This window comes from Xenopus laevis, chromosome 6L (genome assembly GCF_017654675.1).
Source record: "Xenopus laevis strain J_2021 chromosome 6L, Xenopus_laevis_v10.1, whole genome shotgun sequence".
NCBI classification, from domain to species: domain Eukaryota; kingdom Metazoa; phylum Chordata; class Amphibia; order Anura; family Pipidae; genus Xenopus; species Xenopus laevis.
This window is the reverse complement of record NC_054381.1, coordinates 156,550,507-156,572,957: the sequence shown is the minus strand read 5'-3', so window position 1 is coordinate 156,572,957 and position 22,451 is coordinate 156,550,507. Positions and strand designations below refer to the sequence as shown.

The 22,451-nt window shown below is 36.7% G+C and overlaps 1 long non-coding RNA gene across 1 annotated transcript in view; it reads left to right on the top strand.

The window, feature by feature from the left end:
* The first annotated feature begins 1,691 nt into the window (after nucleotides 1-1,691).
* Nucleotides 1,692-22,451, top strand: part of LOC121394898 — a 127,314-nt gene continuing 106,554 nt past the window's right edge. The window contains exon 1 of the long non-coding RNA XR_005962076.1: nucleotides 1,692-1,791. This is a non-coding gene — a long non-coding RNA (uncharacterized LOC121394898). The remainder of the gene's footprint in view (nucleotides 1,792-22,451) is intronic.

Here is a 22,451-nt window from a genome sequence, read left to right as displayed (position 1 = left end):
ATATACTCAGGTCATTTGGAAAGGCATACATATATGAAATTATAACCTCTAATGAGATTGAAACAAAATAACTAGTAGTACAATTTTTTAGAGATTTATTATACCCCACAGCTGCTAAAATCCAATCTGAAAATACTCCATCTCAAACCTGTCGAGATCATGTAGAAGTTTATGGCAGATGTCCCTGAAGTTGTTTCTTGACCTGATGATCTGTGCTGGAGTTTTCAGAGGGTCAATCGTACAATTCAAATTGATGTGATGTTTTTTCATACCAACGAAGAATTATTAGAAATTAGTTAAATTTGTGGATGAGAGTTTTGCTTGTTTTAATAAAAAACTGAGATAAACTTGAATTTTAGTGAATAATCCCCAACAACAAAATATTATAAAAAGGGGTTAAAGGAATATGTATTTTTGAAATGTGTTCTTATGCATGTGTGGGTTTCAGACAGAATGCAAATGTAATTGCGTGTTCTATAACACATCTGTCTGTCACGCCTTGTTCCATGAGCCTTAAAGTAAAAATAAAAGCTTTAAATTAACTAATAACTATTTTTTTCTCAAAAACCTAAATGTATGTTTCTTGGCTGAAAGAGAGAATCACATTTTACTTAATTAGTATTTTAAAGTGGTCTCCAGGGGCTCTTTCTTTAACAGAAGATTTAAAATTCCATTAGTGGTAATGGCAGGAATGTAACTAAGTGGAGGAAGCTATTGTCTGATCATTGTCTGAAATGTTCATTGTAATTGATGACAAAATAGGAAGTCATTAGTTCAAAGATTGATGCCTTCGCTCTTCTAATTGCACAAGAAATTTCTAGTGAATAATAGGTCATAGATATGATAGAGTTTGACTCACAGGTTAAGTAAAGGTAATTGGTTTTTAAAAATAACCATGTTTCCAACCAGAAATGAATGGTTTATGCAGCTATATAGCCTATTGTGAAAATGATAAAAAAGATATTACAAGTCACGTTACTTCAGATCATACACCTCTAAAGGTTTGTCATGTGACAAAAATGAGATGGCTAAATGGCACATATAATTGATGACATCACTAAACAATTTTTCAGCTATATTGTATGTATTTATGGGTCAGTTGTAGCTCCTATTTTGTCCAAATGCATTAAAGTCAATGGGGATGCGAATAATTTTGACGAGCGCCAATTTTATGTGCTGGACCTATTTTAAGGACTTGTTTTTTATCTGCCCCAATTTATACTTGTCTGCAGAGGTGTGTGCACATTTTTTCTTTATTAAAACACAGCACAATGGCTCCTGTCTGTTTAATCATCAGCACTATTCCTTACAGAGAGTCTTCAAGTTTTCACATGATCACTTAAAACTAATTTTTCATTCAAGCATACTGTATAACATAAGCCCTCAGCAATTTGACTACCCTAGTGTTCATCTCTGACTCTGTACTAACCATAACTAGCTGTAAGGAATTATCCCGCTGCTGGGTTTGAACCAGGGACCTTTTGCATTGCAGCCTGTTCCCTTACCTCTTTACTATTCTGGCAGGTTAGAGGCATGGGTTTACCCTTTTCTGTGGATTGTATGGCTAGCCCTGGGGCTGTTTATTATTCTCAGCTGCTCTGTGTTAACAGCAGGTACAGCCTATTCCTAATTAACTCCCAGCAGAGGGCCCTTATTTAAACCTTGAACAAGCCTTTCCTCCCTGACAGTTCATAGTTCTCCAATCTGCTGGACACCCGTTCCTATGCTCCTAGTTTCAGTCTGACCTTGTGCCTGTATTTGGACTTTGTTTTACTTTGAACTCCTGAGCCAGTAAGTTGCTTTATTTTATATTTGCCAATAAACTTTCTGTAAGCATCCATTCTAGTCTACTCCCTCCTAATTACACTTTTGGGGGCAGATTTACAAAATTCGAGTGAAGAATTCGAATGTAAAAAACTTCGAATTTCGAAGTATTTTTTGGGTACTTCGACCATCGAATTGGTTAAATTTGTTCGAATTCGACCGATTCGAAGTAAAAATCGTTCGACTATTCGACCATTCGATAATCGAAGTACTGTCTCTTTAAAAAATACTTCGACCACCTACTTCGGTAGATAAAACCTACCGAAGTCAATGTTAGCCTATGGGGAAGGTCCCCATAGGCTTGCCTGTGATTTTTTGATCGAAGGATTTTCCTTCGATCGTTGGATTAAAATCCTTCGAATCGTTCGATTTCAGGATTTGCGCAAAATCGTTCGACTTCGATATTTGAAGTCGAGCGATTTTAGTTCCCAGTCGAATATCGAGGGTTAATTAACCCTCGATATTCGACTATTGATGAATCGGCCCCCAAATATTAACCCAGTGGCCCTTCTGGTCATTCCTATGTGGGGTTTGGGCCAATGGTCATGAAACTATCCTATCTTAACAATATCCAATTATAACTGTGAATCAATTCCGTTGATTAGGTATTCCACTAATCAATATTCAAAAACTGTAATTTATTAATCAATTTTTTTTATCAGCAAAGTCTAATATTTTAAGATAGGGGGTTAGGTCAATGCACATGTTTGGTCCCCTATTGTAATAAAAAAAAGCCGCATGGCCCTTATCAACTTGATAAAGGGCCATGCGGCTTGAAACGTTGTTGCGCTTGTTCAGATAAAGCCATGAAGTTCCAATAAAGGCTTTTTTAACAAATCTTCAAGACTGGTGCTGTCTATTGTGATTGTGGGATATTGAAGTTGGTGGAAGTGGACACCTATTGACGTGCACCCGGTCGTTACAACCAAAAATCAAAGTGGTGAGTGCTGGCTGACTATTCGTATATGATTCGTCTTAGCCTCTGCCACTATGTGCTCCTCATTTCCAATCTTTGTGTTCTGGATTGCTGTTTTACAACATTTATTATAATGTTTGAATTCATGAAATGCAGCTTCAGTCCCCAGACCTAACTTCTTTACCTCTATATTAAACCACATAGGGTGGTTCTTGCTGCTTCTACATTTACTTCTTAAGGGAATATATTGAGAACAGTAACAATTTAACATCATTTTAAATGACAACTATTTCTGTTCTGTGTTTTTAGGACAAAACACAATGCTTTTCTGAAATGCAGGGTTTTGCTGCTCCAGTGTATATTTGTTTTTTGCACCAGACATTAAATCACATTATGGTCACTATTGCCCAGGGGTTCAATCACTTGCACATTTGTTATACGTTCTGGGTCATTAGAGATCACTAGATCCAGTATAGCATTTTTTTCTGGTTGGCTCTTCAATATTCTGTGTCATAAAATTGTCATGCAACAATTTGCATTTTTTTATTGTTCCCCATATATAATAAATAATAAATATCTGACAATATCTAATATAGTCTTCAAATATTTTTAGAATGAAGGCAGAATCTATAGTTTGACACGCATGCCATTATATAGGAGGAGATGATAAACGGTTAAACTTGTCTCCTGTTTTCACTTTTTTTTTTAATCTTCTTTGTAGTTCTGTAGTTCAGGTTATAGTAATTATAAAGCAAAGGGATAAAAGGTATGGGACTGGATTATTTTCTTCCCAGTGGTTTCAAACTGATTTACTTTATTGATCTTTTTTTAATACTTTTTTTAAACATAGCTTTTAAACCAATAAGATGATACCATGAATGGAACTCACATTTTTCAATCCTTAAAGCTTTAACCATTTTACCTTCACCTGCTGTATAACAAAAAAGAAACTATGGCCCTGGCTGTACCAGTGATTCTTCTGAGGTCTTGCAAAAAGTTCTGTGGCCTTTTGATTTATTTGGAGCTTTAGCTGAACACAATAAACATGAGCATTATGTGTGATTCCAATTTTTTATATATTCCTCCCAACATTTGACTTCCCAGAACGGGGCACAATAATTCATGCTTCTAGCTTTCCCTGACAATGCCCAGTTATTTCCCTGTACACCCCTCTTCACCAACAAGCACCAACCATTTTGATGTCTACACTTCAAGATTGTCCCACAGAAAACAGAACAATTAAAAGGGTATATGAACAGCACAGATTTTATGTTAAAATGATGCACATGGGGAGGCCCATTTATTAAAGTAAAATCTTAGTGCTATTAGAGCTTATTGAAGCCAAACAGGAAAAAAAAACGTAACTATATGAACAATAACGTTTTTTCGGACAATTACTAGCAAAAAAAAAAAAAATCAAAAAAACCCTCTAAAAGTCTAAAAAAATTGCTCCCATTGATTTCTATAGAATCTTGACTTGTATTCAAGTTTTTCATTTTTTTTACAGCCAATAAATCTCACATTTTTAAATTTCAATTAATTCCTATTCAAACTGCATGATCATCACCAAATGTGTAACACCATGATTAAGCTAGTTGGTCAAGCTCTCGTCTGACTGGATCCAAGCTAACAAAATGGAAAAAAGGCCATCTAATAACTTAATTTAGCCTACTATTAACCTTTGTCTCCAATAAGTATTTTGCCTCCAATAAGGATTAATTATATCTTAAAAAAATCTAAAACAAAAATTCATGAGGTAAAAGTTGCCGAGGTCCAATAGAAGTCAATGGGAGTTGCTCTGATCCTATTGGACCTTTTGTAACCATTCAGACTTTTCGATTTTTTGAGGTTTTATAGATATTCGTTTGTACTTTTTATATTTGGATATTGTAATAAATGACATGGATTTTAGAGAAAATGTGTTTATTAGTGGTCTCAAAAAACTCAACTTAAAAAATGAGAATGAGTTTCATCCATTCATTCATAGGTCTTTAAATAACATGAAAAGCAAATAAGTGTCCACCTCAAATCTCACCCTACTTCACCTTCTGGGTTCTAGTATCAAGCAAAACAAATAAACATTCTACCCATATCTCACCCTAACTTATCTTCAGGCAGTGCCTCTTTTGGTTCCCCCAAGGAAGCAGCAGCCCCACAGTTTGAGATGCACGAGTTTAATGCTTACTGATATTATTACTATACTTGTGGTTTCTGTTGCAGTAGAGGCAGCTGCAGTAGGTAGCCCTAGAGTGGGACATTTTCACATCAGGAATGCCTACAAATACAAAGGTATGTAGGGTCATGGTTTGTGTACAAGTTGTATGGAGAAAGTTGAAGGAAAATTTCATTGTCCTTGATGTGAGTGATTCTACAGATGTACTGTATGTGTGCCACTGTCTTCCTGCTTTTGTCTATTACTGTATAAGAATATGTGTGAGCAGAGCCAAAGTAGCTTAGTACAACAAAAAATATTGTTTGTATGGAATCACCTGTACATTATAGGATACCCTCTTAAAAGACTAATTGCTACTTCACTGCAGTTGAAGTCATCTTTCTAAAGAAATACAAAACAAACATAAAAGAACGGAGAATATATAAAAACTGAGAATCATAAAGGAAATGAAAAGAATGATAATTTTTGCTTTATTCAACTGACTTGATCAACATTTTCCTATCATTCTATTAAATGCATATTGATTTGGTGCCCACTCACCATCACAGTTTAGTAATGTGGCAATTGTGGAGTTAAGAGATAAACATATTGCCAGGCATTTCCTGTTCATTTCCCCTCTTCATCTTCACATTATTATTATTTTTATTTCACATCTGCTGCTCCGTAACCCTACCTCCCTTTAGTACTCTGAAACCTTTAGTGACAACATTGTTTGGCCTACTGGAGCAACAAAGAAATAACTGCCGAACCAAAAAACTGACCTTGATGTGCCACTGACATTCAGTCCCAATATCTAAGGCAAGTTAGCAATGACATTGATAAACCAAGACTTTACTGCGCTAATAACATGTTTAGTTGCAGTTGACTGAATACTAAGAATATGATTGTGGTATGTGAGAAAGTTCTTAGAAATGTAGGCCTTACTTAGACCTAACCCCCATTCGTGAAGTTACCTATCAAAAAATCAGATAAAAAAAAAAATCGGTGTGGGAAAAAGTGTAGACAAAATCATGCGTCCAATCAAATTGTGCAACTTTTTCGATTTGACACTCAAATCTCACAACTTATTCTATTTGACGACCGAAAACTCAACTTTTTCAGATTATTGAATGAAAACCAGCCCAAAAACCTTGAAGATCATGAAGACAAGAAACATCTTCAAATTGTAAAAGGGACATCTGCCATTTACTTTTACATGACTTCGACAGATTTTAGCTGGAGTATTTTTGGAGTTTTAGCAGCTTTCAAGCATACATTTTTTTTTTCTAAAAATTCTAGTTCATTCCACAAAAAACTCAACCAGAAAAATCAAGGCTTCATAAAGACCTCTTAGTGTTTAGGGCATTCATGTGCAGACTGGATATCATTAATGCTGGATTTTTTTTATACAAAGTTTAGATAATGCCACTCTAATTTGTGCTATTAATTAGCAATACAACAGTGTCATTGAAGAAAGAGATTAATTCACTTTCATTCACACAGCTTTATCAAACTCTATATTGACTTAATAAAAAGTCAGCTGTCATATGGAGAGAGATACAGTAGTAGTACAGGTATAGGACCTGTTATCCAGAATGCTAGAGACTTAGGGTTTTCCAGATAACAGATCTTTCTGTAATTTGGAACATCATACCTTAAGGGGGTTATTAATTAAAGGTTGAGTTTGTGAGCTTTGTGAGGTTTTTTTTATAGGGATGCACCAAATCCAGGATTCGATTCGGCCTTTTCAGCTGGATTCCGATTTGGCTGAATCCTTCTGCCCGGCAAACAGAATCTGAATCCCAATTTGCCAAATTAGAGGCGGGAGGGAAATTGTGCTAGTTTTTGTCAAAAAAACAAGAAAGTAAAAAATATTTTCCCCTCCCCACCCCTAATTTGCATATGCAAAGGTTTGAAATGCAAATTAGGATCCGGATTCTTCGGTATTCGGCTGAATCTTTATTGAAGGATTGGGTGTTCGGCCGAATCCAAAATAGTGGATTTGGTGCATCCCTAGTTTTTTATACCTCAACTAAACTCACAACTCAAATATTTTCTAATTTATGATAAAACACGAATGTAAAAAAACTCAAATAATTGAATTTGGGGTGAAAACTCAAAATACTCGAATTAATCAAGTTTTCGAGTGAAACCCACTGAAAAAAAAAAACACGAACATCATGAAGGCTATTAACATCTACAAATGGTTCACGGGACCTCTGCCATTGACTTCTGCATAACCTCAACAGGTTTTAGCTGGAGTAATTTTGGATTCAAGCTATTTTTATCTTTGGGGTATAATAAATCTTTAAAAATTTTAGTTTGTTTTTAAAAAACGAAAAATGTGATTTCTGTTGTCTCAGGTCAGTAGGCCTAGAAGAACCCCTGCATTTCTCTTGGAAGAAGTTATTTGTAATCTAACTGTAAATGCTACTTTTGACTTCTATATGTATGAACAGCCAGAATCCAAGGGGCCGATTCACTAACTTCGAGTGAAGGATTCGAAGTAAAAAACTTCGAGTGAAGGATTCGAAGTAAAAAAACTTGGAATTTCGAAGTGTTTTTTGGGCTACTTCGACCATCGAATGGGCTACTACGACGTTCGATAGTCAAAGTACTGTCTCTTTAAGAAAAAACTTCGACCCCCTAGTTCGCCACCTAAAAACTACCGAACTCAATGTTAGCCTATGGGGAAGGTCCCCATAGGCTTGGCTAACTTTTTTTGATCAAAGGATATTCCTTCGATCTTTGGATTAAAATCCTTCGAATCGTTCGATTCGAAGGATTTTATCGTTCGATTGCACTATTTGCGCTAAAATCCTTCGACTTCGATATTCGAAGTCGAAGGATTTTAATTCCCAGTCGAATATCGAGGGTTAATTAACCCTCGATATTCGACCCTTTGTGAATCGGCCCCTAAGTGTTAAAATCAATTGATGCATTTTTGGGCTAATGGTAAGCAATAGGTAAACAATGGTGCCACATTCAATTGTATCAGTTTTGTTTTCTGGATCCCTGGTGAACGTCGAAGAGTAGGCGCATGTGCAGCAAATCGATTTCACTGTTCATACTTCTGGTTGGTGATCAATGCTAGAGAAATCCAGCGTTTGCTTTAGGTGGTCGGATACTGGGGTTGTATCTTCAGGAAGGCAGTTTGGGAGGATTGGAGGGAATTGTTCAATAGCACCAAGAGTTACAATACCATATTTTTTTAAGTATATGCTAAAAACATTTTTTTAAAATTTCAATTCTTGAATATCTTTACACTGTACTTGTACAGAATTAAGTACTGGGAAATTGTTTGATGATGGTCTAGCTATGTCCTGTCTCTGAGCTAACTATCTCCCCACATCAGGAACGGCCCTCTCCTAATTACTTTTGCATAGTAATATGGATCTCAATTATTTTTGCTTACATTGGCTGAAAATGTGATCACAGTGGGCTGAAGCTTCAAGGATAGACATTAAATAATAGCTCATAATAAACATTTTAATGGCAGTCATTCCACGTTACTGCATTCAGATCCAGATATAATGTGTAATTTAAAAAACACAATTTAGCATTAGAATCTTGAAAAAAAAAAGGATTTCAATTATGTGTTAAAACCCATAATATTTATATTAGTTTTCCAAGCAGAAATTTAAGGTTTGAAAAAAAAAACAGAGCTATCTTTTGCTCATGTTATAAACAATACAGTTTTATGGTGGACAGAGAACATGCAAAATTTAAATAAAAAATCTGTTAATTTGTGATGCTCTTTTGGTTTTTATTTGATAATTATTAGTTTTATGTTATACTGGAATATCTGGGAAGAAAATTTATAACCAAGACGAGGAAAGCAATTCAGATGTAGAAAATAGAAGTGATATATAATGTAATTATAAATCAAAAACTGTGATCTAGCAGCAGCAGCCCAGCTTGTACAGCAATTTATAATGACATTTTAGGATAAACAAATCATGACTTATGTTGTGCATGCTAAGAATATTTGTTTCTGGTATATTTTTTTTTAGGAAGGTGTTGAAAAGCATTATCAATTGTTCTTAACTGAAAATGCTCTTTCTTCAAATGTATAATTTGTGTTGGAGGGGAAGCATTTCATAGCTCCTCATTTGGGTAAGCTGTACTCAGCTCGGGACCAACGGCAAGGTAGTTTCATGCCAGGAGACCCCTATGACTTGCCCATCTCCCATATTAGATTTGCATTTGGGGAATGCTCAGCTAATTGAGAAGGTTCAGCAGATGTTACTCCTAATTTCCTCAAGTTTCTGAAACAAAGGGATCCCGATGATGGTAGGGTTTGTACCTCTTTCTGAGTCTAATAAAAGGGGCTTATTGATAAGGTAGGTTTTTGAGGTTTCCATAATTGGTCAAATCGAGCACTGTCAAGGCAGCTATTCTGGTGTGTGGATCATATACATTAAAAATAACATCTAAAAATCTAAGACCCTACTCTCAGTCTAATGGGACAATGTGTGAACTTTTTGAGGGTATATTTGCAACTCATTTATTAACAGGGGGAGGGATTTGCATTTATAGTGCCCAATCTATTTTCCAACCAGCTGTGGACAGAACAGGGACATTAGAAATGGGATTGGTGGCAATGATGCAAATTTGCTTAGTATTGATACATGTACCCCACACTTGGGATTCATTTATCAACATTGGTCAGATTTGCATTTGCATCTACCCATCAAAAACATGTTACACTGATGTAATTTTAATGTAACAAAGCAGTTAGGCTTAAGGTAGTCCACATATTCAGAGTACTACACAATAGAAACAACTCTTCTAGATGGATTAATTCTAAAGCGGTGGAAAAATAGTTTTTATTTTTCCTGTTCAAATGGGTGGAAAATTTTGTAAATCATATGGTGGTATCCAGACCTTGGTGGCCCATCCAGGAGAGAGGTGAGCTCACTCTAAGAGGGTTATTAATAAAATCCGAATTTTTATTTAAACGGCTGACCAAGTTTGAATCCATGATTTGCCCTTATTTTTTTTTTTATGTTATCTGTCTTTTTCCAAAAAGCCAGAATTCTTCTGATTTCGGCCTAAGAAACCTGAAAAGGTGGTATTTTTAGGCCAATTCCAGTGCAGACCACAGAAAATTCAAAATAGGATAGGGACCTCTGCATTGACATATACACAACCCCAGCAGATCTAAGATGACAGATTTGAGGATTCAGGCTTTTTGTTGCATCGGGCTTTAATAAATCTAAAAAAATTTGAGTTAAAAAAATGCCCAAAAAATTTGAGTTTTGCCCCACAAAGCCCTACTGGAGTTTCGTAAAAAAAAAAGATAGAGAAGCTTGTTAGCAAGGAGAGTCTGTTGTCCCTATGATGAGTAGAGTGGGGTAGAGACCCTGAGGTGCTGTCACGCCGGTTAAGAAATTGAAAAAGAAGAGTGTTCGGGGGCGCATTCGTGGCTTAGAGTGAGTAGGACGCAACTTAGCTGAGCTACGTGACCTTGTTGTGTAACAGCCGGTATATTAGCAGCAATCGAGCTTTATATTGCACCAGAGCAGTGGTGACAAAACACAATGGGGAAAAAGAAAACCAATGAAGGAGCAGGTATGATGTCCCCTTACATAAATAAATACTCCAGCTTATCCTCCCAGCGTGTGCAACAAGATGGCACAGAGCAGGAAGGCCTACCATCGCACTCACCTACTCCACAGTCCCCTTCTACTTCAGCTCACGGAGCCCAAGCCCACAGCATGTAGCCACTCAGTGAATACGCTGCCAGACACTCTCCCAGTAACGGAAGAGATTTTGTTGCAGCATTTGAACAGCTTAAAGGACTCCCTTACCCAAACAATAACTGACACCGTTGCTCAAGCGCTCACAACAGTAAAAGCTCACATTGCTCCACTAGGAGATCGTACAGACAAAGTGCAAAACACTGTGGATGAAACAATAGACTCATATAATGCTTTCACTAAAGAACATAGTGCCCTGCAGTCAGACTATGCTCAACTAAAACTGCTTTGTGCAGATGTGGAAAATCAAAATTGAGTATCAGGGTCATAACAGATGCAGTCTTAGGGGCCAGACCGCTAGATGCTAAGCTGACAACCTCTCCCGCAGAGAGTAAGGGATAGAGGTACGACTACTTCAAGAGACCCCCAGATGTGAGAAGTTGCCATTGAAATATAAGTTTCTCATCACACCACTGAGACGGACTCAGCGAACATTTGGATCCATTTGCAGGACAATAAATTGTCCCTTTACGTGCTCCGACAACTGAACCGGACATACACCCCGAGACAGATTCTGAGGATTATTCACCAACTTCCTCAGTTATATCTAACTTTTGGCATATAAATACTTAGTTAAATCGAAGGATAACAACTAGTGGAACGGGACTCATACCATGGCCAGTTGGTTTTACCAGGTAGAAGCAGATGATAACACAAATTTCCCACGCTTCCTTCAAGTTATCTACAAAAGAGTAACCACTCTATGGTCCATGGTACAAGTCTTGGTATAAAAAGCTACTTGTTTGGATCTTCTTGTTTGACCTTTTGACTCACTTATTAAGACAACCAGTTTTGGGAGTAGGGAAAGGGACACGGAAGGTGTTAAACTGTATACTTACAGCGGCAAGGTGTTTATGGGACCTAATTAATAGAATAGAGCATGTAAGATGTATGGAACACCTAACTGCTATATTACATAGCACCTCGCTAGCAACAGAGGAAGACTGGTTTATGTGGAACTCCTATTACAAGGAGTTGCATGGCAAGGGGTAGATATTAAAACTGGAACTATATAAATCTGTACTAATTTCACCTTCTACCTAATGAAGCCAAAAGTAAAGTTATCGGGAGGCTACATCAGCTCTCTGGGGCGAACTAAAGTGCATTGTACCACACAATATATTTTCTTTTTCGTTTTTTATGTGTTTATCCTATGTTTATCATAAATACTGCTGGTCCATACCCTGGTAAATATTGAATGGTGATACTGTGCATTCTTAAAAATGCATATGTACCAATGTATTTCTCCTTTTCTTTTATGTGATCTTTAATAAAAATACAGTTGGAGGGAATCCATGGAGCTGTAGTGAGACAGCCAGGGGAAGCATGTGTGCTCTATTTGTACATGAGAGTGAAGGGAATCCCCGAGATGGAAGAGTGAAGAAGAAGGGCCCCTGCCCTGTAATGCTAATGGTACTAGTGCATTTCTGCATGTACAGTTTTAAGGGGTGTAGACTAGGTAACTGATGTAGATTGTGCCTGTAAAATAATGTGTGAAAATTATGTAAAGTGTTCCATATATGTTGATTCCATATATGTTGTGCTGTTTTAAAAAAAATGGGAGCAGTTGTAATGTGTAAGACTGACCATTAGGTGTCAATATAGCTAAGGCTATTTTAAGTTTAAGTGTAGTTTAGACCCCAGCCACTAGAGGGACAAGAATATATAAGGGGGGGGGGCACACCCAGGATGGGGTTATTCTTCTGACATTGGCCAGACAGATACAGATAGGGAAGGTCTCCTTGTGGGAAGTACTAGGTACTTCAGACAGTTATGACAGTATGGGTATTCCATACTCATAAAAAGAGTTAGTGACCTAGAAATTGTGGCTAAGCCAGAGTTAGGGCTTAAGTGGCAACAATAGGACCAGTGGGGACAGACTATGGCAAGGGCAAGGACATTCCTATCCAGAGTAGGACAGAGGGGTATTGGAGGAACACCAAACTGCTAGGACCAGAAGGTGGCACACTGGTAATTCCTATCCAGAGTAGGGCAGAGAGGCGTTGAGCAAACCCTGGACTGCTAGGACCAGAAGGTTGTACATAGTCCTAGGAAGGAATGTGTGGTCCATGTAGTTAGGGTTGGGGCTGTGAATGCACTATTGGACGTCTGTAAGCCTGTCAGTGAACCTGCATGTACCCGCATGTAACATCTCTGATGTGAGTATACTATGGTCTGCCAAATAAAGAGCGTTTGATTGGGTGTCACATTCTGCCTTTAAGGGTAAGCAACACTGGTGATAGTCCTACACAGTGTAAAGTTGGTTTGTTTATAAAGACTTTTGCAACTTGTGGACACCATAGTTTAACTAACTATTTGGGTCCTCAAAAGCTTCACTTATGCTGTTAGAGCAGGTTGCAATCTGAACATCAATTTGGACCAGAAATATGTCTTGTGGACCTTCTAAGATGTGAAGATGACAATATAATGTAACTCTACACTGAGGTCTATTCTCTAAGTTGACCCAACTGGATGGACTAACAATGCAACTATATTTTTTATTCAAAAGCTTGCTTCATACCTATGCACTGTGAAATGAGTTTGGTAATTGATTTCCAGTTGAAAAGACACCTGCATGCTAGAGCTTTTGATCAGATGTTAGCCTTGTGCTCCCTCTGCTCATTCAGATATTTCACCGTCTATGATAAACATGACTTTTCCCTTCATATGAAATTGGAATACGTTGGTGTTGCCAATTTTACTTTCTTTCAGGGTAATGCTCTTGCCGCAATTAAATAAGAACAAATTTGATATCTGTCATATTGTCACAAAGGGCAAAGCGGAAGCAAAAAGACAGTTTCTAATTTTTCACAACCCCTTCCCTTCATTAATTGAAAGATCATATTGAAATATTTAACTGTACATTTGGAAATCTGAGGCAAGACGTGAAATTATTATCTTGATCATGTAAGTGAATAATTTATCGCTCCTTTATGGTCCAAACCAAGGACTTGGCCTGTACTATTCATCTCGCGGAATATGCAGTAATTGCAGTTAAATTTAAAATTACATCGCTCCGTCACTGAGAAGAATAGCAGACCTTGCGCTGTTAATGCCTGACACATGAAAAAGGTGAGAGAGTTTTATCTTTTAATTAAATTATTTCTCTGCACCTACATTATATGATTAAATAATGTGTCTGTTTTTTAAAGAATTCATTAAAAAAAAAATATATATATATATATATATATATATATATATATATATATATATATATATATATATATATATATATATATATATATATATATATATATATATATATATATATATATATATAGTGGTTTGATGCACGGATGACTGACCGCTTCTTTGTGCTAAGAACTTCCACATATGTTAGTAAATGATTGGAGAAGATGTCTTGAAGGTGATGATGGAGCTTGAATTGGAGGTGTCTCAATACAGTTGTAATGCAATACATGGGAGCAATCCACTTTTTTGGGGCACAGGACATTCATGAATTTGGAAGCACTGTATTCATGAGGGTTGGACATGTAGACTAACTTGCATGTCATTCAGGCATAGGATTGCCACCTTTGACTTCCACAAAAACCGAACAAGTGGGTGGGATGATGACATTTGGGGTACAGCAGTGAAAAATGGGATGGGGTTATGACATTTGGGGGCATGTTTGTGCCTCATGTGGGTGGGATTTTAAGAGGTGGTTATTGGCCAGATTATTGTTCAGGCTTCACAAGGCTGAAACCTGAACAGACAGTTGTGACCCGAACACCCCTTAAAAATACCAAACTGTTCAGGTCAAAACAGAACAGGTGGCAACTAGTGATGGGCGAATTTATTCGCCAGGCGCGAATTCGTGGCAAATTTGGCGATTCGCCGCCAGCGAATAAATTCACGAAACGCCCTTGAAAATTCGCTGCAAAAATGCGCCGGCGTAAAAAACATTTTTTCCACCGCGCCGGAAAAACGGATGCCGGCGTCAAACGGGCGCCGGTGTCAAAAACGAGACGCCGGCGCCGTTTCGTGAATTTTTCGCCGTTTCGCACATTCACCCATCACTAGTGGCAACCCTATTCAGGCACTCAAGTAATGGAAGTGGATACTGGTCACAATGGTGACCTGTACTATAACCTGACCCCTGACAAGGTGCAAGGTGTAGAGCACAGCCAGACCTCGGACAGCAGTTCCCTTTGCATGAGCACCAGGGGCACAGTCTTGTGTTATTTAGTGCTCCTGCACTTCTGCCCATAGTCGGCAAAATTAACCCTTAAGACTTGTGTTACACCAGACTTTACTTCCTCCAGTTTAAATATGCTGGGAGAAAAAGTGCTGATTGACTGCCATCCACCCTGACTTTAGTATGCCATGATAGGCTTTGCCTGTGTGCACAAGGGTCGGATTTCTCCATATTTTTGAGTATACTTTTTACTTCTTCTTAATTAAAATATTAGGCAAAACATTTGCCCAGCACAAGCCCCATTCATTGAACTTGTGCTAAACAAGCTGATCAGGGTTAAATACATATACAGACCCAAACAGAATCAGAAACAGAATTTATGCAAACGCATTTTGTTGCTTTTCTGTCAAAATCCCTGTGGCTTTGAAATTTCAGAACAGGCTGTAAGGTTCTAGATTTATGAGGAAAATAAAGTAGAGCATTAAAAAAGTAGAATCTCCAGAACTATTATGCTTTAGCTGAATACTTTGTCAGATTGCCATATGCATTTGAATGCTGGAAGTATTGTAGTGTTAAGGCAGGCTGATTATAAATAAATAGATATGTTGAAATTCTTGAAGGAACTTAAAATACATTTTTCAGAATGCACTTTTGCTTACTGAACGCTTTACAAAAGCTGAAAGGGAAACTAAAAATAAATTGGAAGGGGCCTTTATCAAGCAGAACTTCATAAATAAACATAACAAGGAAGTTTCTTTACTTCTTCTACTGAAAGGAAAAGCTTATACTGTTTTTTTTTTTCCCCCAAAGGCCAGGAGAAACAATTTCCTTACAGTTTGTGAAATTCATCAGCACTTTCGGAGAAAAACTGGAAAAGTTAAAAAAGACTGAAAGTGTAAGGAGTATTAAAAATCAAAGAATACAGAGAATATCTCAGGGAAATGAGCTCCCATTGCAACTTACATTTTATGCAATATACAACAATACATCTGGAAATGTAAATTTCTATTCTTCATGGAAAAATATGACATCAACTGCACTAAGGAAAGAATGGAGTCCAACCTTTTCTTACCCTGCTCTGAGTAGAACCCAATAAACGGTCAACTAGAAAAAAAAAACACTCCTGCAACGGCTAATGCTGTTTTAATTTTTTCATGCATATTTGCCCTAAGTAGACCTCACCTGTTTAGTCTCAAATACATTTTTTTCTGAGCTTTTTCCAAAAGTGTCCTACAAAGTTAACATACAAGGAGTCATTTATCAAAAAACAAGATACATTTTAACCTGGACATAATCCCATACAGTAAGTAATTAGGTTTTTTTTGCACCCAGCAGCAGTTTGAACAGTTACATTTGATTGGTTGCCATGGGTTATAGCTGATTTTTGACCAGAGTTGATACATTACCCCTCAACTGTATGCCAATATAAAGTATACTGTCTTCTAGAAATTATGCAGAATTTTCTAAAAAAAAGTTTAGACAACATAAATAGTGATGAGCAAATCTGTCCCATTTTGCTTCATCAAAAAATTTGCAAAACTCCTGAAAATGTTGTAAAATGTCGACAAATTCGCAAAATGCATTGAAGTCAATAGGCAGACACACAACAAATTTGTAAGCTGCAACTTTTTTCTCACTCCCATTACATTAAAGTCAATGGGTGTTTTTTCTTCCTTTGACTTTTTTGTCTTGGTGACTTTTTTTGTCTCCGCTACTTTTTTGTGTCTGTGACTTTTTGTCAAAATACATTAAATTCAATGGGTGTTTCTTCTCAAGTTCTTTCTCACTCAAAATGCATTAAAGTCAACGACAACTTTTTTGTCTCTGCAACTTTTTTCTACGGTGCACATTTGCAGATGCTGAAATGTGGGATTTTACAACGAATCCATGCCTGGTGAAAAAAATGTGCTCATCACTAAACATTAATTATCTGAAAAATATAAAAGAGAATGTTGATATGTTAATGTTAATAAACATGTACAGGAAGCCTGGGCAAATTATTTCTGTATAATCCTGTACCTTTCTGTGTACAACTTTTTTTGTACAATTTGAGTAAAATTAAAAATCCTGTTACATACTATTCTTATGTATTCTAAAATAGAATCCAGATGTAATGACCTCTAGTCATCTGAAGTACCAGTAGAAACCTTAGTAGACATCCTGATGTGTTAAACATGTGATTGTGCAGTTTCTGACCCCGCACATAGACATTAGCGGGGTGGTACATATATGTTGATGACGGTGTAAACGGCAATTAAATCGGGGTTAAATCATATTCTGTCACCAGCACAGAATTGTGCTTAGTTGGACTTACAGTGTATGTATGTGATTCTTAAATGGATACTAGTTACCAATTTTGATTGCAAAGTTATCATGGCAGTTGGTGAGTTAGTAAGCTATTCTATTCTGGTTTTCTCTTTTTTTTTAACCTTGACAAGACTACTGGATTCTGATCCTCTTCAGCCTGACGTGTACCTGTTTGTGACCTCACTTTTGGTCATTTATTTGGATCATTTGGCTCTCCTGCCATTAGTCTACAATGCAGCCCTCTTAGCAGTTTCATAGGCTGTATCTAGAGTTGTATGTGTTGGAGATCTGTACCTTTTTGAACTCCATTTCTGATAGGTGAGCATTCACCATAAGCTACATTTTATTATATCCACCTTTCAAATCCAATAGGGGTTGTTTACCATGAGCTTGGGTGCATCGATGTAAGTGATGCATAAGCACTCCTCTTTGAGCTCATTCAAAAAGCACTTGTGTTCAAGGTCTGGCTGCAATGTGAACCTAAGCACCACATTGGAAATCTAATGGTACGTGCTGAGCACATGCCCAGTGAGCACAAGTTGGCCTGTGTCTGCTGGTGTCATTCAGACAGGGAGGAGAAGGAGTCACCTACATGCCTCTGTCTGGCCCCTTAATGGTGAACATGGCAGTGGTATATTCATAGGCCATATGTATGTCTCTGTGCTATATTTTCATCCTTAAAAAGGAGGCAGGATTCAAACTCTTTTAGTAGATTATTACTCTTGGGGGGGTTATTTTATCAAAGTCTGAATTTATCTCAATATTTTCTGAAAAAAACTCAAAATCCTGAAAAAAAACAAAAAAAAACAAATCCGCACAGGTTTTTTGGGCTTATTTATTAATATACTTTCCCAAAAATTTTGTTTGCACGAAAAAAATCTAAGAAAATCGTGAAAGATCAGATTTTCACGTTTTTTTCTGATTTTTTCATCAGATTTTCAAGTTTTGTTTGGATTTTTCACCCGAAAACTCTGAAAACTTTGGGGTATTGCCAAAACCCTAACGCACATCAAAAAACCATTGGGACTTCTCCCATTGACTTATATGCAACCTCGACAGGTCTGAGATGCCGGATTTTCAGATTTGGACTTTTGCCATCCTTGGGGTTTAAAAAATTCTGAAAATGTTTTGATTTTTTTTAAAAGTCTGATTTTATAAAAAAAAAAATCACAAATTTTACGTGATTTTTGCATTCGGAGTTTAGTAAATAACCCCTTAGTATATTAAAGCGATACTGTCATGGGAACATTTTTGTTTCAAAATGAATCAGTTAATAGTGCTGCTCCAGCAGAATTCTGCACTGAAATCCATTTCTCAAAAGAGCAAACATATTTTATTATATTCAATTTTGAAATCTGACATGGGGCTAGACATTTTGTCAATTTCCCAGCTGCCCCAAGTCATGTGACTTGTACTCTGATAAACTTCAATCACTCTTTACTGCTGTACTGCAAGTTGGAGTGATATCACCCCCTCCCTTTTCCCCCCAGCAGCCAAACAAAAGAACAATGGGAAGGTAACCAGATAGCAGCTCCCTAACACAAGATAACAGCTGCCTGGTAGATCTAAGAACAACACTCAATAGTAAAATCCAGGTCCCACTGAGACACATTCAGTTACATTGAGAAGGAAAAACACTAGCCTGCCAGAAAGCATTTCTCTCCTAAAGTGCAGGCACAAGTCACATGACCAGGGGCAGCTGGGAAATTGACAAAATGTCTAGCCCCATGTCAGATTTCAAAATTAAATATAAAAAAATCTGTTTGCTCTTTTGAGAAATGGATTTCAGTGCAGAATTCTGCTGGAGTAGCACTATTAACTGATGTGTTTTGTAAAAAAAACATGTTTTCCGATGACAGGATCCCTTTAAGTAAATTATTCCCCTGTATCTACAGAATTCATTTTTCTAACCCTACAATTGCATCTTTTAAAATGAAAGAAAGTGACAATCTTGGGTAACAAACCCAAACCTGTGCTATAGAAATAATATATTTCCTTCTGAACTCCTTCTGATTCTAAAATACTGTCTGTCTTTGGGAATAACAGGAGCCGTATTTTAATCTTGAGTCCTTAAACAAAAAAATAAAATATGTAATTTTCAGATTTATGAACAAAATATTTCTCTTTAAAAAAAATAAGTGTTTACTTCTATTGACTATTATATTTTAGAAGCTTTTATGCTGTCTGAGCAACGATGTGAATTATGAATAAACACGTTTCCCTGGCAAATGCGTGAAACCGAATGTAAATTTTCAGATCACACAGTCTAAAACACATTGCGTGTTCCAATTAATGAATTCCCAAGAGAAATGATCTCTGGAACTAAGTTAATTAAATGGTACTCCAGTATATATGTGCCAAGAATGGAAAAGAGTTGATGTGTTTATCTTGAGCCTGTTTAAAGAAAGTTTATTAGAATTTGTGCTGTAATCATACATTCTATTCATGTTGACATTGACAGAATAAGATGATATTTATATTGCTGTTAAGGAATCAACTGTAATTGCCTTGAGTCAAACAAAGAAAGGGTTTTACACGTTCGATCCATTATTCAGAAGCAGAGGTGGGAGTATTTTATAGTAACCTTCAGTGGACTCGTTCCACCACTGCTCTCTAATGGTTCTGTTTGCATGAGAGCTCTGAATATTTCTCATGATAATTTACACAAAATTTAAAGTGGGGATCTTCTCTCCATCCCTGCAAGTAAAATGGGGAATGGAGCTCCCATATGTAATCATTTGCTCTAGGAGTAAGACCTCAATAAAGTTCTGTTTTATTTCTACTAGCAATAAATATATCAAAATGTATCTGTGATGACATAACTAAAAATATATAAACATATATGACCTGTAGGTCTCTAGATGGGTTATTGAGATGAAATTTTGCCACAAGTCAAAATTATGGGTTTTAATATGTGATCATGTTTTTTATTCATTATTACAATTTGTCTCCCATAGACTCCATTATAATAAAATAATTACAATTTTCAAAAATTATTTCTTTTATTTTGTAATAATACAACAGTAACTTGTACTTTATCCAAACTACGATATAAATAATCCTTAATTAATATTTAATGATTTTTAGTAGATTTAAGGAATGGAAATACAAATTATGGATAGACCCATTATTCATAAAACCCAAGGCCAGACCATTCTAGGTAACAGGTCCCATATCTGTAATATAGTCCTGATAGGCCCCTTTCTGATAGGGACCTTTTTTAAAATTGTAGGTCACCTTCCCTAGTACTTCCCAATTCTGCTACTAAAAACCAAACATATGATAGACTTATGGTAACTCAGCTGTCATCAAATAAAATGGACTGGTTTAATGCAGTAAAAAATAAAATAATAAAACGGTAATCTTTTGTCCAAATACTACATAATGAGAAATCTTAAAGGCCTATTTATCAACAGTCTTAATTTTATTGGTTTTAGAGGTTTTTGAAACCACGACTAAACTCACTTTTGCTAAAATCAAATCTAAAAGCACAAATGAAAATAGCAGTGACCAATCTGAAAAAAATATAATTTCTAGCATCCTAGCGAAAAAAAATTCAAAAAGTCCCAATTGATTAAAATAATTTAATAGGATCAGTGCAGCTCCCACTGACTTCTATAGGTCCCGACAACTTTTACCTGGCAAATTGTTGTATTAGAGTTTTTCATCATTTTTACGCTAAATAAATTTAAGATTTTTGGAGCTTTTAAGAAAAATAGGAAAACCACAATTGTTTTGGAGATTGGTGGAAAAAATAGAATCTTGATTGCTAGTAAATCAGCCCCTTAGCATTTTAAGGGGTTATTTATCAAAGGTGAGGTTTTGTATACTGCAATTTAACTCACAACTTGAATACTTTCTAATTTAAGAAAAAACTGGAATAGAAAAAACTTGAATCAGTGAATTTGGGGTTAAAAACTAATAAAAAACCTTGATTTAATCAAGGTTTTCTGAGTTTTTTTATACACCTCCAAAAATTTGAGTTTTTTTTAACCTGAAATATGGTCCAAAGGTTCATGGATGTTCTACATATAAAAACATTGGGATTGTAGTTTTGCTCTGTATCTAATACAAAAATACTATTTCTTGCCAATTTGGGAAGACCTCTGACTTGAAGCATCTGTTCTCATCCTCATACAAGCTAATGCAAATGCCCCCCCTCCTTTGTTTTTAACATGTAGAATGTGCACAAAGGTGTTAGTTTTAGGACACTTCTATTTAAAGCAAACTCAATCTGTAGAATTCACATAGTAACACATGCAGATGTTCTGCTCCGCTCAGGAATTGTAATTGCAAAGCAGAACTGTGAAGTAAAGCACAAATATGCACAATAAAAGGAACGGCTGGCAGAGACAGAGGTACCTATTGGATGAAGATAAGTGGCTAGGAAAGAAAGTCACAGTGATGCTTGGCAGGAGATACTGCAATAATTCCATGTAATAAAGCAGCATCTGCTGCATATACAGAAGAGCTTATAATAGCAGTTACGGGCCTTTCTATTTTTTGCAAGTGATGAAAACATCTCTCTGGTTTTGTTTCTTCTGATATGCCTTGTACAAACTTCCTAATAAGCGCACACGGTTTGCTAGTTACAGAGGTCACAAACATACAATTATTTATTTTATAAAGTCAGCTCTGTCCATGGCCTCAGAAACATAATGATCCTATTCTTGTATATCTGAGATCTTATTCCACTTTGGGTGAAGGTGATAAAAATCCAAAACAGCTGGGTAGAACTAACACCGGATGTTGGTCTCGGTGAATTTAAGATATTCTAATGGACAAGGAAAAGCTTTGTTCCTTATAGCAGAAGTAGCTTCTACCACTCGAATGAATAAATAAGAGTGACAGATAAAAGGTTATTATCATTGCTTAAAATCCTATTCCAAAATATACAGAATTTACCAGAGTTAAGACTAAAGGTCAGGCCGCAGAGATCCGCTTGTTTGGTGATCTCTCCCCCCGATATTCCCACATTGAGGTGGGCGATATCGGATCATAAGTCAGTCAATACGGGCGATCAGATCGTGGAACTGCATAGAAGAACAGATGCAATGAGAATGTAACCCTACCCAATCAAAATCTGGTTGACTTTAGGCTAGATATTGATCGGGAAGCCCATCGGAGGGCCCCACAAACGGGCCAATAAGCTGCTGACTTTTATCGGCCTAAGTATGGCCAGCTTTAAGCAACTGGACTTTCTTAAAAAGAAAAAAACTCCAGAAAGTCCAGTTGCCAGGGTCAGGGCCCACTGGGCTGCCACATTATTAGGGCCCCCGACCCCCCCTCCTCCGTCTCAGGGCTCCCTCTGTCCTCCTCCTCCTCTCCCACCACTAGCACATACCTGCTTTG